The sequence below is a fragment of the Chelonoidis abingdonii genome, chromosome 9 (assembly GCF_003597395.2).
Source record: "Chelonoidis abingdonii isolate Lonesome George chromosome 9, CheloAbing_2.0, whole genome shotgun sequence".
In the NCBI taxonomy this organism is placed as follows: Eukaryota; Metazoa; Chordata; order Testudines; family Testudinidae; genus Chelonoidis; species Chelonoidis abingdonii.
The window spans coordinates 47,868,117-47,883,475 of NC_133777.1; the positions used below are offsets into that span (position 1 = coordinate 47,868,117).

General features: G+C 47.4%; 1 protein-coding gene across 3 annotated transcripts in view; it reads right to left on the reverse strand.

The window, feature by feature from the left end:
• SIN3A (SIN3 transcription regulator family member A) overlaps positions 1-14,225 on the reverse strand; it is a 55,996-nt gene extending 41,771 nt beyond the window's left edge. For 2 of the 3 annotated variants that reach the window (XM_032799752.2, XM_032799750.2), the window contains exon 1: positions 14,140-14,225. The gene's annotated coding sequence lies outside the window, so the exon portion shown is untranslated. The remainder of the gene's footprint in view (positions 1-14,139) is intronic. The other variant, XM_032799751.2, reaches the window with a different exon arrangement.
• Between the last annotated feature and the right edge of the window lie 1,134 nt (positions 14,226-15,359).

Here is a 15,359-nt window from a genome sequence, read left to right on the forward strand (position 1 = left end):
CACAGGTGACCATGGAGTCCCAGAATCGCAAAAGTGCTCCAGCATGGAGCAAACGGGAGGTGCTGGATCTGATCGCTGTTCAGGGAGACGAATCCGTGCCATTAGAACTCCATTCCAAAAGACGAAATGCTGGAATATCCAAAAAAAAATCTCCAAGGGCATGAAGGACAGAGGCTATAACAGGGACCAGCAACAGTGCCGCGTGAAACTTAAGGAGCTCAGGCAAGCCACGTGAAGCCTACCAAAGAACCAGAGAGGCAAACGGCCGCTCCAGGTCAGAGCCCCAGACATGCCGCTTCTATGATGTAGGGGCACCCCCTAGAATGGCATGCAGCTCAACTAACCCACCCCTGTGCTTCCCTCCTCCCCCACCCCTCCTGGGCTACCTTGGCAGTTATCCCCTCATTTGTGTGATGAATTAATAAAGAACGCATGAATCTGAAACAACAATGACTTTATTGCCGCTGCAGGTGGAGATCAAAGTGGGGAGGGGAGGGCAGTTGGCTTACAAGGAAGTAGAGTGAACCAACGGGGCAGGTTTTCATCAAGGAGAAACAAACAGAATATTCACACCGTACCTGGCCAGTCATAAAACTGGTTTTCAAAGCTTCTTTCATGCACAGCGTGCCCTGCTGTGCTCTTCTAACCGCCCTGGTGTCTTGTTATGTGTAATCAGCGGCCAGGCAATTTGCCTCAACCTCCCACCCTGCCATAAACGTCTCTCCCTTACTCTCATAGATATTGTGGAGCACACAACAAGCAGCAATAACAATGGGAATATTGGTTTCACTGAGGTCTAACGGAGTCAGTAAGCTGTGCCAGCGGGCTTTTAAACGTCCAAAGGCACATTCTACCACCATTATGCACTTGCTTAGCCTATAGTCGGACTGCCCCTTACTACAGTCCAGGCTTCATGAGCCATGGGAGCAAGGGGTAGGTGCAACCGTGTGGTGCTGCCGACTGGGAGAGCAGCCTGAGGCAGAAGCCTCCAACTGGCATGATATTCCAGACTGAATCTCCATTAGACGAAACTTAAAGAAGAGAATGACCTGGAGTCATTCCCATTTTTGTTCAGGCACCCCCGACCAACCTAACCGAGGTCAGCCAGGAGCACCAATGGGACGACGGTTAACAGTCGTATTGCACCGCCTGCCATTGGCAAGGCAAGGGGATGCTGCTGTGTAGCACTGCAGTACCGCGTCTGCCAGCAGCATCCAGGAGACATACAGTGATAGTGAGCTGAGCAGGCTCCATGCTTGCCATGGTATGTTGTCTGCACGGGTAACCCAGGAAAAAAGGCAAGAAAATTTTTTGCCGTTGCTTTCCGGGAGGGAGGGAGGGGGGCCTGACGACATGTACCGAGAGCCACCTGTGACCATGTTTTTGCCCCATCAGGCATTGAGAGCGCAACCCAGAATGCCAATGGGCGGCGAAGACTGCGGGAACTGTGGGATAGCTACCACAGTGAAACGTTCCGAAACTCGACGCTAGCCTCAGTACTGTGGACGCACACTGCCGACTTAATGTGCTTAGTGGGGACACAATTGACTGTATCAAATCAATTTCTAAAAAGATTGACTTCTAGTAAATCGACCTAATTTTGTAGCACAGAGGTACCCTTAGTGATAGATAGCAGAGATGAAGCTTTGGCACCTCCACTCCCCTGCAAGCACTGTAGCTGCCTCTGTTCTCCAGCTGAATGCTTACTCATCATCTAACACTAATACACCTCGACCTCGATATAACACTGTCCTTGGGAGCCAAAAAATCTTACCATGTTATAGGTGAAACCATGTTACATTGAACTTGCTTTGATCCATCGGAGTGCACAGACCCCTCTGAGCACTGCTTTACCATGTTATATCCAAATGTGTGTTATATTGGGTGGCATTATATCGAGGTAGCGGTGTATAATGAAGTATGAAAACTGACAATAACCCAATGAACTCAGACTAGGCTGAGCTTCCAGACTGGTGGTACTTTTGTGCAGAAAGTGAGTTTACAAGAGAATACCAAAAGCCTCATTTCTATGATGGGAGGTCCCATATTTTGGATTGGGATGTACCATGCAAGCTCACTACCTGGGAGATTGGGATACCTCATGTCTGAGAGCAGCTCACAGCACTATATCCAAAGGTCACACGCACAGATTCACCATTACAGAGTGAAGGTTAGTGTGTGAGCACGTGGACCAAAAATCAAGATTGCTGCTTGTCAGAGCTCATCCACAAACTTCCTCTTGGCCCAAGAAGTGACTGTGCCTCATGAAATAAACCTTCACTCAAAGGGGAGAGAGGGAGAGAGCAAGGGAATCCATCTGCAAATTAAAGTTTCCTTAATAGAAAAATGAGTATTCACATGCATTAAAGACCTAGAGGCTTTGTTATCTTTTCTAGCCCCTTTGGAAGCCATAAAAAGAATTTCCCCTTTGCACAGATCTTTAGACCTATGCAAAGAGAACTTCAATGCCCTCACCATGTTCAAAAGCAATTATTTATTTATATTTAAATTTAAAAATAATCTGTACGGGACTCTAGGCATAATACAATACAATAAAATCCCAGCTGCATCACAATAATCATTTCAAACAGGAACTCTGCTAGTTAACTGGACAGCTGAGTGTGAGGCAAAAATCTCCTTCAAAGCAAAAACACTGGTATTAAACAATACCCACCAAAGAAAGTGGAGGACAAGATTAAGTTCTCACTCTGGGACAACTGCCTCTTTACTGAGATGAGAGGGAGGAGGAAGGAAGATACAGCAGAAGGCCTGATCCATTTATGGAGAAAAGCTTAAGATTCCTTGATCCAGGTGCATAGTTTTGGAAACTTGTGGTTGCTAACAAGACATTGACAGGGCACTCATCCCAAAGAGGGCAGACTAGATGGAAAGAACCCTGTCCTAAGCAACCAATCCCTCAGATGGAATTTCTGGCAGCTCAGACTAAATGTTGAATGACCATGCCACATGGACCTCTTTAGTGAACAACAAATTGTGTTCTGCCCAATATACAAAAATAACTACAGCCTGAGACAGCTTTCCGCTCCTGGCACCAACCTGCTTCTGGCAATCCAGGCAACACAGATTACTCCTGTCTCTGGTCCTTACAGACCAGCACACACTACTCTCACTGCTCTAAGCTCCAGCCAGTTCACATGCAGAGATCTCTCCCATGTGGGACGAATGGGACTGCAAGGTGGTTCCCCAACCCTTGAGGCTGGCATCAGTCATTACCCCAAATCACAGGTCCTGAAGTGACCTCCAACTTCGAGTTTAGTTACATCTCTCCCATAACTGCAAGGGCTGCCGGAGCTCCAAGGGATGCTGAATCCTCACATGTAGTCCCCACTCCACTGCTTTGGTCACCGCTGAAAGAGCAGCTTGTGAACCAAAATGCTTCCTGATCTACAGAGCTAGATCAATTAAGGAAGACATCTTCTTGGCTCAGATGCTGGAGGATGCTCTGATCTGCTCTGCTAAGTTGTCTTGCCGTTTGTACTCTTTTCTGTGATAGAAGACCCATTCCTACCACCATATTAACTCAGCTGCTGACATGGGATCAGGTTTTGCTCTTTTGTATCTGATCATAAATCCCAGCCACATCAACAGACTTGCTGATTCCTGGACAGCTTCCCTTGTTCCTACCAGAGCAAAGACCTTAACCCGCCAGCCATCCAGATATGGAAGAATATGATGTTTCCTCTGTGACTCCACCACCGCTACACTCTGTGGAGATTGAGCCAATCGCCAGGGAAAAAACTTGTAACATTGCAGAAAGGTACAAAAGTCCACAGAGTAACATGCAGAAATCAGAGAGTACTCAGTGAACCTCTATTCTGCTGAAGTCTGTTTCAGAGAGAGAGGGACAGGCTCAAGGGGCTCTGGTCAGGTACAATCTCTGGAATGTTGGCCTATACCAAGGCTTGGGTGGAGATCTCCATTATGCCAACCAGTCTCTAGTGTGAGAAGACAAATATGGTCTCTTGGGCTCTGGAATTACTTTATTTTCAACACTGAGATCCTGAAGGCTTGATCTAGTGCTTCCCCAAATCACTTTTCCCCATTAAAAGGGAGATGCAATGAGCTCCTGCTTTGTTGAAAATCCTCCCTCCAAGAGCATTACTAGAAGGCTCTCCCACCCATATCCACAAAGTGATTGGTAAGGAAGGAAAGAAGATTGTGTGACCAAGACCAGGGAGGCATCACTGAGGAATCTGTAAATTTCCAAATTTCAGACACACAAGTACTTCAAAGCCACTGACTCTTCCAAGGGGCAGGTACACTTCTTAGTTGAAGACATGAATGCAGAGTCAATAATGGGGCAAAAACCCCAGCACTTGTGCCATCTTTTAGACAGCCTGTAAAATGTATGCATTTGCCTTGGGGAGGGCTTTTCTAGCATCTCTCCATGTCCTTGTGAAAGGGGAAAGCACACATGTTGTTTTGAGGATACATGTGTAATGATTGTGACCCATTTAAGTACCTAGACAGAGTATCAAGGATTCAAAGATCAAGGACAACCCACTGATTCAGGATGCTAAAACATAAATACTATATTATTTTTATTTATATGTCCAATGTACTAAAAAGGCTTTTTTCTAATACTAAGCCTCTACTGTAGACTAAAAGGACAAAGAAACAGATTAACCCAGATTGTGTCTGGACTCTACATCCAGAACATAGCATACTCAAGCACCTGCTTACAGGTAAGAGTTCTAGAAATTCTAAATCCCTATAGTCAGTCAGCTGTGCAACATACCAGTAACTCTAATTTAAAATTGTTGAGTACTCAGTAGGACTCAGCCAGAAGATGGTAGGAACTCTTATTACTTCATTAAAAGAAATTAAGTTACAGTGACTAGGACAGCAGAACAGGTAACTTACTGGTCTTTAAAGGTCACTTGATCCAGTACACATGGCAACCACTAATCAAACAGACTCTTTCTTTCCACAACTCAAAGCCAAAGAGCCTTAATATCTTGAATTTGAGTATGTTGTAGTCTATCTTGCTATGTTCAGGCTTTTACAAGATGATATGAAATCATCCTCCCTTCCACAAACTTTTTAAAATTCCCTATCCAGGAAAAGACCACAAGAAGAGCATACCTCTGTCATTCCTGCCTGCAGCTTCCCCAGCTGATCAGTTTTGCTTACTACTATTGATGGGACATGCAGAGCAGGAGAAGTATGCACAAAGGCAGCATCTTCTGCTGCTGAAGTGAGGGTAGGAACAAAGAAAGTGTCTTTCCTTTCTCTTTAGCAGCACTGTGCCACACCTGGCTTCTCGTCTGTCACACTTTCAACCTTTCACATAGCTCAATAGGACTAGCAAAATGAAACGGAACAGATGCACATTAGTTCCATTCAGATACCAAGGGCATCCCCTGAAGGAACATTATGGGCAAGAGCAGCAACGCTGACACAGAAAGGCAGTGAACAAATCAGGGGGATTGGAACTGAGCTTGCAGAACAGGGGCCTCAGAACTCAACCACTGAAAATTAGGAGTAAAAATAGGAAAAGTGGTTTCTAACTTCAACTCCTCATGGGAATGGAGACAGGAGAGCCCGATCATCATCCTGCTTCTTCACCCACTGCTGAAGACTTCAATGCCAACATTTTACCAGCTGAGATCTCAAAAACCTGCAGAGCTAGAAACTAATATTGGTCATTCCAAGCTTTCAGATGATCTAAGCACTGGTTTCCAGCTCTACAGATTTGAGATAAGTTGTTAAACACAAAATGGAAAAAGAGCAATATGGTAATGAGAATAATGTAATTTTTAAAGGTCTTCTATTTGAACACCTTTCAGGACAAGGAATCTTTTAGCAGATGAGTTCCTTTTTCAAGAACTAATCATGGAACAGTGATCACAGAGAAAGAAGATCTCAATCCCCAAAGATGTAAGAGATTTCTGAGAAAGGCTATGCAAACTGTAAGTTTTAACATATGGTCCTAAAGTATATGGAGGGGATGATATGATGGGATAGTTTAATTTGGGCAATTGATCTTGGATTATCAGCAGATAAGTCTGCTCAATGGTCTGTGAGGGGATGTTGGATGGGACGGGATCTGAGCAACTGCAGAGAATTCTTTCCTGGGTGCTGGCTGGTGAGTCCTGCCCACATGCTCAGGGTTTAGCTGATCGCCATATTTGGGGTCGGGAAGGAATTTTCCTCCAGGGCGGATTGGCAGGGGCCCTGGAGGTTTTTCGCCTTCCTCTGCAGCGTGGGGCATGGGTCGCTTGCTGGTGGATTCTCTGCAGCTTGAGGTATTCAAACCACAATTTTGAGGACTTCAATAACTCAGTCATGTGTTAGGGGTTGTTATAAAAGTGGATGGGTAGGGCTCTGTGGCCTGCTTTGTGCAGGAGGTCAGACTAGATGATCATATTGGTCCCTTCTGACCTACGAGTCTATGAGTCTATAATATGTACAACACTGATACTTCTATTATTACTTTGTTTTTTTAAATGTTAGACACTATACAGAACTGAGGGCAGGTCTACACTACAAACTTGCATCAGCACCGCTCCACTGCTATATAGAGTCTTCACTAGAAGCGCTAAGCTGACCTGAGGGCTTGGCTACACTAGAAATTTCAAAGCGCTGCCGCATGAGTGTAGTCAGAGTGGCAGCGCTGGGAGAGAGCTCTCCCAGTGCTGCACGTAAACCACATCCCTTACGGGTGTAACATGCAGCGCTGGGAGCCGCGCTGCCAGCACTGCCGCCCTGATTACACTGACACTTTACAGTGCTGTATCTTGCAGCGCTCAGGGGGGTGTTTTTTCACACCCCTGAGCGAGAAAGTTGCAGCGCTGTAAAGTGCCAACGTAGCCAAGGCCTGAGAGAGCTCTCCCATTGGCTTAGTAACTCTACCTCCATGAGAAGTGTTAGCTATGTTGGCAGGAGAAGCTCTCCCACCAACATAGCGAGGTCGACTTGGGAGGTTAACTATGTCACTATGGGGTGTGAAAAATCCACATCCCTGAGTGATGCAGTTATACTGAAGTAAGTGCGTAGTATACACTTGACCTGAATGAGGTTGGTAAACCTGATTTAATGAAGGGAGGGGAGGGAGAGAAAAAAGTCTCCAAATGAGGAGTGGATCCAATATGGAGAGAAAACAAGTGGCGCTTAGAAATCTATACGCACACACGAATCCAAAAGACAAATCACCAAACCTCCTTTCTTTTAAAACATTAACAGAAATAAAAGGATTGCGGAACAAGAAATCAAATGGGATTGGGGGTAGAGAGGGGGGAGAACAGGGACAGAAAACTTGGGGGGAGAGGAGCTGAGGGGGTCAGACAGGGACATATTTTACCTGAGAAAGTAAAATAGCCTGAAAAACTAAAAGAGTTTCTTCTCATTTGGACTATGGAAAGAGTGGTGGGTAGAGGGAAGAAAACAAATCTTAGCCAGTGCGTGGGACTCAGAAGACCTGCACTCAAATTTCCTGCTCCACCAGAGACTTCCTATGTGACAGTGGGCTAGTTATTTGCTCTGTGCCTCAGTTCTCCATTTGAATAATGGGAAAAGCAGCACTGACCTACCTCACAGGAGTGTTGCTAAAACAGGCTGGATCCGGCCCCTCGGGGCTTTGGATCTGGCCTGTGGGATTGCCACTCCTGTAGTGCTGCAGGCCCCAGGCTAGAGGGGGAGGAGAGGGGGAAAAGGGAGGGCAGAGGGCTCCATGCGCTGCACGGGCTGCAGGGATGTGGCACCACCCACTTCCGGGAGCGGTGCAGAGCGGTACTTCACAGGGCCAGGACCGGCAGGCAGGGAGCCTGCCCTGGCTCTGGTGTGCGCTGCTGCCACCTCGGAGCTGTTCCAGGTAAGCAGTGCAGGGCCAGAGCCCGAACCCCTCCTGCACCCTGAACTCCAACTAGTTACCCTGAGCCCCCTGTCGCATCCCATCTGAACCCCAACCTCCTGCCCTGAGCCCCTTGCTGCACCTCACACCCCTCTTGCACCCAACCCCCTGCCGCACCCCAACCCCCTGCCCTGAGCCCCCTCATACACCCTGCACCAACCCCTTGCCCTGAGCCTCTTCCTGCACACCGCACCCCCTCCCACACCTCAACCACCTGCCCTGGCCCTGCATGCAATTTCCCCACCCAGATGTGGCCCTCGGGCCAAAAAGTTTGCCCACCCCATGCTAGAACAAATATTTATTGAAGATTGTGAGGCACTCAGATACTGTGGAACTGGGAACCATATACGTACCTAATATGATACTGAAGAGACATTAAATGAACTCCCTAAAACGCTGAGAATTGATAGCAAGGTGAAGTGCTGGCAGCCTATCCATTATGCAGATATGAATCTTAGCTAAGCCTGAGATTAGATGCAGCTAGGGCAATCTTAAACCGCACTCACCTCAACCCAGACACTGAAAGGGAGGATGAGAAAAGTGGTAGTGAGGCATTAATTTACACATTGTCACAGCAGCAGCTATTAATTACATGGCAATAATTTGTAAAAACACAAGGTGAATCAAAACTTCACATAAGAAATAAATTTCCCCACCTTCACGGTGTCCAATTTCTACAAGAACATTTCTTCCATCATTAGGGCTCAGAATACCTAAAAATGCAGCAACAAGGAGGAAAAAGATACAAATGTGCAACCACAAGAACAACCCCATCCAGACAGACAAATACATATGATAGGCCTCCATTTTCTGCTCTGGCTTTAACAACCATAAAAGCTTTCCAATACTGGAGAAGACCAAAACTACAATCTGGACAGAAAACGATTTATAAATCCTGGAAGTTAAACTGGTGTGTGTGCCAATTTCAACACAATATTTCTCATTCCAAGACCTACATGTTCAACAAGGCCTGTACTGATTGCTCCCTGACTGGCCTGACCATGAATGACACATCACAACAGCAGGCAAAGTAAATCTGAAGAGATCTATCCATTGTATATTGTAATCCAGTGTGAAAAACATCCTGTATTTCTCTACTCTTTACTTGCCTTCAAGAATGCCAGTTAGTCTAGTATTTCTTAATCTGAGTTGTCCATAGTTCAGTGTCTCTGGTATTTTGTTATAATGGCACTGTATCCATATGCTGTTCAAGGCAGATGCTGGCAAATGTATAGCTCTACCACCATTTAATAACAATTTCAGTTTCCTTAATATTACTCTTATTTCTTCAATACTTGTCTCCAGTGGTGGCAGTAGACAATAGTCTCCACACTATTTCACTGAAAACCAATATTTTAACTAAACCCAATGATGTTTGGGAAGTCAGGCCTGTACCTCTGTGCCAAGCAGTATGAGATTAGAGACAGCCAGGACTGTTCTTCCAGTTAGCAAAATTATGTCTAATTGTTAGTGAATCTAGATGCCATCTAGGTGTGTATAATCAGTTCCATCACTGAGTGCATGACAATTATCAACAAATTTAGCTTCACAACAGCCCCATTAAATAGTAAAGTATTTATCCCCATTTGTACTGAAAAATTGAGAAAGATTAAGTGACTTGCCCAAAGTCACACAGGAGGTCTGTGGCAGGGCCAAGAATTGAGCTGCAGTCTCCTGAGATCCAATGCAGTGCCTTAATCACAAGATCAATAATACTGAACCCACAAAAGGGCCAATTAAAGTCACTCATGGTAGAAGTGGAAAAAACACACCTTACCAGTGCCACTTTATCCTAAGCCTGCTCTGTGAAAGCTAAGATGGAGTCTGAGGTGCCATCATCCTTGCTGAGGACATCTGGAATTCACAGATTTGCACTGAGATGGTACGCAACTAATGGATGAGCTACCTATATACCACTTCAAGTTTCAGACAATTCCTCAGTTCAACCAGAGGTGATTTTTTGGGCATCTTTGTTACACTAAAATCTTACTACTAGACACTGATTTAAGGTAGTATTCAATTTCCTAAAACATTTTCATTAATAGAGTATTATTTAATAATTTTCTATTTTACTGCATCAGTTTTCTTTTACACTTTACCTTTTAGTGTATTGAAAGTTTCTTTACACTCTTGCACACAGAGTCCACTGAATCCCAATCACACTCTTGAGGATACAATCATTTTCTAACCACACACCTTTCCCCCCTCCATACTGCAGCCCTTATTATTGCAGAAAAACAGCTCTGCTATAGTTAAGGCTGAAAACTCATTTCTGCTGACTTCAAATGCTCTAAAATCCACATGCTTACTCATATTGTTTTGAAATTTAGTATGCCTCAAGGGGATGCAGGGTAGTGTTAGTGATCTAAATTTGGGGTCATCCAAGCAAGAAGTTCTCAAGACATAGAACCCTGGGGGTGGAAAGGAAGAAGAATTTCTTAAAGTTGGCAGATTCTACCAACTTTTTTTTGAGCAGACCTAGGGAATCAAACTGTGGCTCTGATTGTGGCCAGAATGGTCTCCATCACTCAATACTGGTGATATTTAGGTGGGTGGGTAGTGAGCCTTTCAGCCCCACATTCTCACCTGGTATTTGTATGCCAGGATCTGGGGGCATTTGCCCCTCAAACAAGCCAGCACCTGAGGAGGCTTCTTCACTCTGAAAAACTCAGATTCTCCCTGTCCCCCTGGACTCCCTTCCATGTGAGCAGGCATCTGGGGAAACCCTGCCCTCTGGGTGAGGAGCTGAGGACATGAACCCAGAACACACTCCAAGACTGGGATGAGGAGCTGAGGGGCATACTTGATGCATAATCACTGGCTCAAACAATTGGCACAGAGAAGAAGAGTCCCCAAATCAAACCTGGGCCTGGGCCACAGGCACAGCTGTACAGAACACAACCACAAGGCCATCTTAGACATCCGTTCTTTAATTAGATATTAATTCAAAAAGTGCTTCACTGTACACAGTGTTCTTTTAAATAAGTTTGTTCACTTATAGCAGACACTAAACAAGCCATAGCTGAAAACTGTATTTAAATACAGGTAAGTCTATATTTATATTAAATAATTTTTGACCCCTTCCAGTTGGTACTGTGCCCAACACAGCTCTATGAAATAAACCCCACTCACCTAATATACTTAGACTTAGTTCTAGTTCCGGATTGCAGTTTTTCAGAAAAAGATGGTAATCAAAAAGCTCATATTCCTCATGCCGCTTTTGGTCACTCAAGCAGCTTCAATTTAAACAAGTGTTTGTCAGTTTTACACATAGTTTCAGTGGTGCAAACAAAATATATCTTGCTCTGATACAGCAGATGTATCTTAAGCAGATACCAGCTTACACTGGTGCACGTACTGATGTCAAATCTATATAGGTAATACTATAAAAAACACTCTGTAGTCTGTGTTTCATTAGCCCAGATTCAAGGAAGGAATCTGCCATTTGACAAGACAAATACAAAATATATTAATGCTTCTACAGTTTATGAGAATACCTTCCCAGTTACCTACAACCCCAAGTAAAACCCTAATGCAGTTTCTATTGATGTAAGTAAGCAAAAGGGTAAAAAAACCCAAAGATATTGAAACTAAAACACTCAGTGAAGGACACTGGTAAGTTTAAAGACTGAGAAGTGTACATGTAGAGAAGAATGCCAGTTCTTGATTAAAATATTTCAAAAATTAATGCTAGAAGCAGAATACTATAAGAGTAATTCTCAGACTCCTACATGCCTCTGTTATTCTGCACAGGATTCTTATGCGTAGCTTTGCAGTATTTCTATCTAGAAACTGCAACAGTCATTCGATAGGAGTTCTTTCAAAAGCAATCTGGAAATTCTAAAAAATCTATGTGTCCCTTCAGACTGGGTATAAAGAGTAAAAGCAGAACAGACCAGTTACTTATAAGTGATGAGGTGTCCAAAAACAAAAAGGAGCAGCAGAATAAGACAAAGAGGCACTTAACCATGTATATTTATTGTTAGGAACTGTGGCAAATGTAAAATATTGGTTTTAGATTTTAAAATAATACTTTCTACAGAAAATCCTTGAAACAGTTACTGTACACTAGGGGTAATCAATAGATGGACTGCAGGACAAATCCAGAACAGCAGGAGCTTTTGAACAGATCCCCAAATCTTTTTATTTACTTTTTTATTAGTAGTTTCTTCTCCAGAGTCTGGACCTTGACTATACCGTGACAAAAAAATAATTGACTACCCCATTTACACTATTAATATGGTGATGAACAAGGTGGGCTGAAGGAAGAAATCTGAAGATTTTAGTTAAGTTCTATGAAAAATCTGCAGAAACTCCATTGATGTCATCATTTTCAGCTGCTCATCCACACTAGGGCAACTCAGTTCAGTTTATTTCCACACCTCAAACATGTTTTATTTAGCTCTCTATTCCTTAGCATTTGTAAACAATATGCAGTGTACAATGAGGAATCAAGTGAGAGTAAAGTACTAAAAGGCAGCCTGTATTATTTTTTAATCTGTAAAAACCTGAGGTTTCTGATTACCACAGAAATGTACATCATTAACAAGAGATTTAAGTTCTCCAAACTGAAGTATTACACACTGGATATTTTACACCACCCAGGAATACTCTGTAGTAACTCTGTCCATCTTCTGCAGTTCAGCATGCTCACTCTGCCTGATTATCTCCTAGCCAGCTCTGCACATGCATGGAGCGTTTGAGGACAGACTACACAGGCACAAGAGGCTGATGATTAACGCAGAAGCTCCAGCCATACTATACTATGCAAGATGACTGGTTACCCTTCCCCCGTGATCGGGTACTTTGCAGTATAAAGAAGGATCACAGTCTTCACTTCTCTCCTAAAAATGCAAAACAACCCCCCACACCCCAGCCCCGACTTCACCCCGATGCCCTTAAATAACCGAGTGAGCCTGCAGGAGTCCCAGTGGACAACACAGCTCTAACTCGGCTGGAGGTATGGATGTGCTCTAGGCACCCTCCAGACACACATCACGGGCACGTGGAAGACAGGCTGTCCCAAGTCACTGGCCTTTGCTGACCGAGCTTACTTTCGTCAGCCACTTACTAGTGCTTAACGTCCAGTTACCCATCCTGCTAAGAGTTAAGGAAGGAGACCTCTGAACACCGCTGCCTCGCTGCAGGGATCAAATCCAGTCGGCTACCCCGGAGCGTGTGGTATACAACCGAGGAGAACCGCCAGACGAACGCAACCGCTGCATGGGTCAATACTGCTCCGTGCAACCAGCTGAGACTGACCGACCATAAGGAATGGGTCCCCAATAAGGGCGCTGTATGTAATGGACCCGCGGACCACGAGTCTCCAGTAAGGGATCGGAGCGGAGTAGGAGCCTAAATGCAACGCCCCCATAAGCGAAGAGCATAGGGGAGTAGGCTGTGTACAATCCACCCACGACCGGCACGAACGGAGAAGCGGAATGGGCGGAGCTAACTGTGTGCAGTCTACCGGGGAAGGCGGCGTCCCCAGAGGCGGAGCCTGCGCGCAATGCCAGAATTGACTGACGGGCGCGGGGGAGGAGGCTGGGTGCCACCCTCCCAGCACCGGAGTGAGAGCAGAAAAGGGGAGAGGGAGGAGCCTGCGTGGAACGCGTCCAGTACCGAGAGGAAGGGGGTGTCCCGGGGGCGGGGCTCGTGTGCAATGCACTCGGTACCGGGGATGGACCCCAATAAAGGAACGACGGGGGTGGGCTGAGTGCGATACAGCCCGCGGGCTCTCGAAGTACGGCTTATACTCCACGCACTCGGTTCTTAGAGGAAGAGAGTTTGTCGCGGAAAGGGAGGCGGGCCCCTGTCCGCTGCACCGACGCCCTGGGCAAGGAGGCGGCTGCATGTGCAATGCGAGCGATCCGAAGGGAAGGAAAGGACTCGGGAAGCTCATCTCCGCTAATCCCGAGCCCGGGAAGACAACCCGACCGGGACAGAGGGTGGGAGCGGCTACTTGTGCGCTACGCTCGCCGGGGGAGGGGGCTCCCTGTACGTTCTGCACCCGGGGGTGGGGGGCTGCCTGTGTCCAGCGCACGCGGGAGCCCGCTATAGGGAACCGCCCGCTCGCCGGGGCAGGGAACCCCCGGGGAGACGCAACCTGGGAGGCTGGTCTCGCTCCCCTCCCACAGTGGCGCCCAAAGCGCGCGGGCCACCGGCGCGAATCCCCGCCCCATACGGAGAGCGAGAAGGGAAAGGATAGACCCGCCCCCCGCGGCGCCCGGCGGGACTGTCACACCGCCCGACCCCTCGGCGCTCACCTCAAAGCCGCCCCTGTGCCCAGGGGGATCGCGCCCCGCCGGGGCTGTCCGGGCCCCTTCTCCTCACGCGGGGGCGGCCCTCGGGCCCCTCCTCCCGCCGCTGGCGGGGTCGGCGGCGGCTGCTCTCGCCCCGGCTACTCGAAAGGGACGGTCCCTGGTGGTGTCGGGCTGTGGGAGGGCGCCCCGGCCCCGGCGGCTGCTCCGGGCGGGGTGGGGGGTCCCTGGGCCCCTCCTCCTCCCGGCGGGGGCGGCGGCTGCTCAGGTCGGGCACTGGAGGGGGTGAGGGGCGGCTGGGCCTGGGCGGATACGAGGGATGGTCGGCTCCGGTAGGGGGGGTAAAATGGAGTAACCGTCTCGCGGCGGCGGCCGCCGAACGCTGCCCGCTTCTCTGTTCCCCGGGAAATCCCGCCCCTCCCCGACCGGGGGGGGCCCCCGCGCTTCCATTGGGTACACTGCCTGCCACTCACCGCCTCTCCCAATCACAGCGCAGTGCCCACCTCCATCTCCCGCCCCTATTGGACACAACCCCCAGGAAGGGGATGTGAAGGGGGGGACAGAGGAAAAATGTCCGTATAGGAAACAAGCCCCGCCCAGTCCCGCCTCCATTCCCCTCTCATTTAATGCCGCCTACAGGAACCGGTCAACGATTGGATTAGGTGACTGTCGGTCAAACCTACACTCCCCCTATCTCAGGCTCCGCCCCCGGCCACTAGGAAGCTCCGCCCCCTCTCTAGAGAGCCCTTTTGTGGAATGTTTACATCGGCAAGTGGATCCAGATTCGTGCCCCAGCAAATCCGCCCACAATCCCGGCGGTAGTAGCTATTGCCTTGGGTTCACTGCATGCCCTGTGCCTGCACCCATGTTGCTTCAGAGTGGGGCCCCAGCACGTGCACTAACACTGTTCAATGCACGGGTGCAACAAGCTGCAGCAGCACGGGCGCCAGTTCTGTCCAACTCTACACGCTGCAGCGGCGGTACGCCCAGTATCGTTAACACCACGCTGCATGGGTGCAACAAGATTCAGCCGCACGGCTAGTAGCCCAGTTTAATACACGCAGGCACCAAACTTTAGCAGCTATGCGCTCGCTCTAGTAATTCATTAATGCAACAAGTTGCATGAGGTCAATCATACTACCCAGCTTCAAGATGATCTGTGAGGTATTATTCCGCTTGAGTACAATTTAAACTGGGATGAAACCTCTTGGATACTGCCCTCTAGG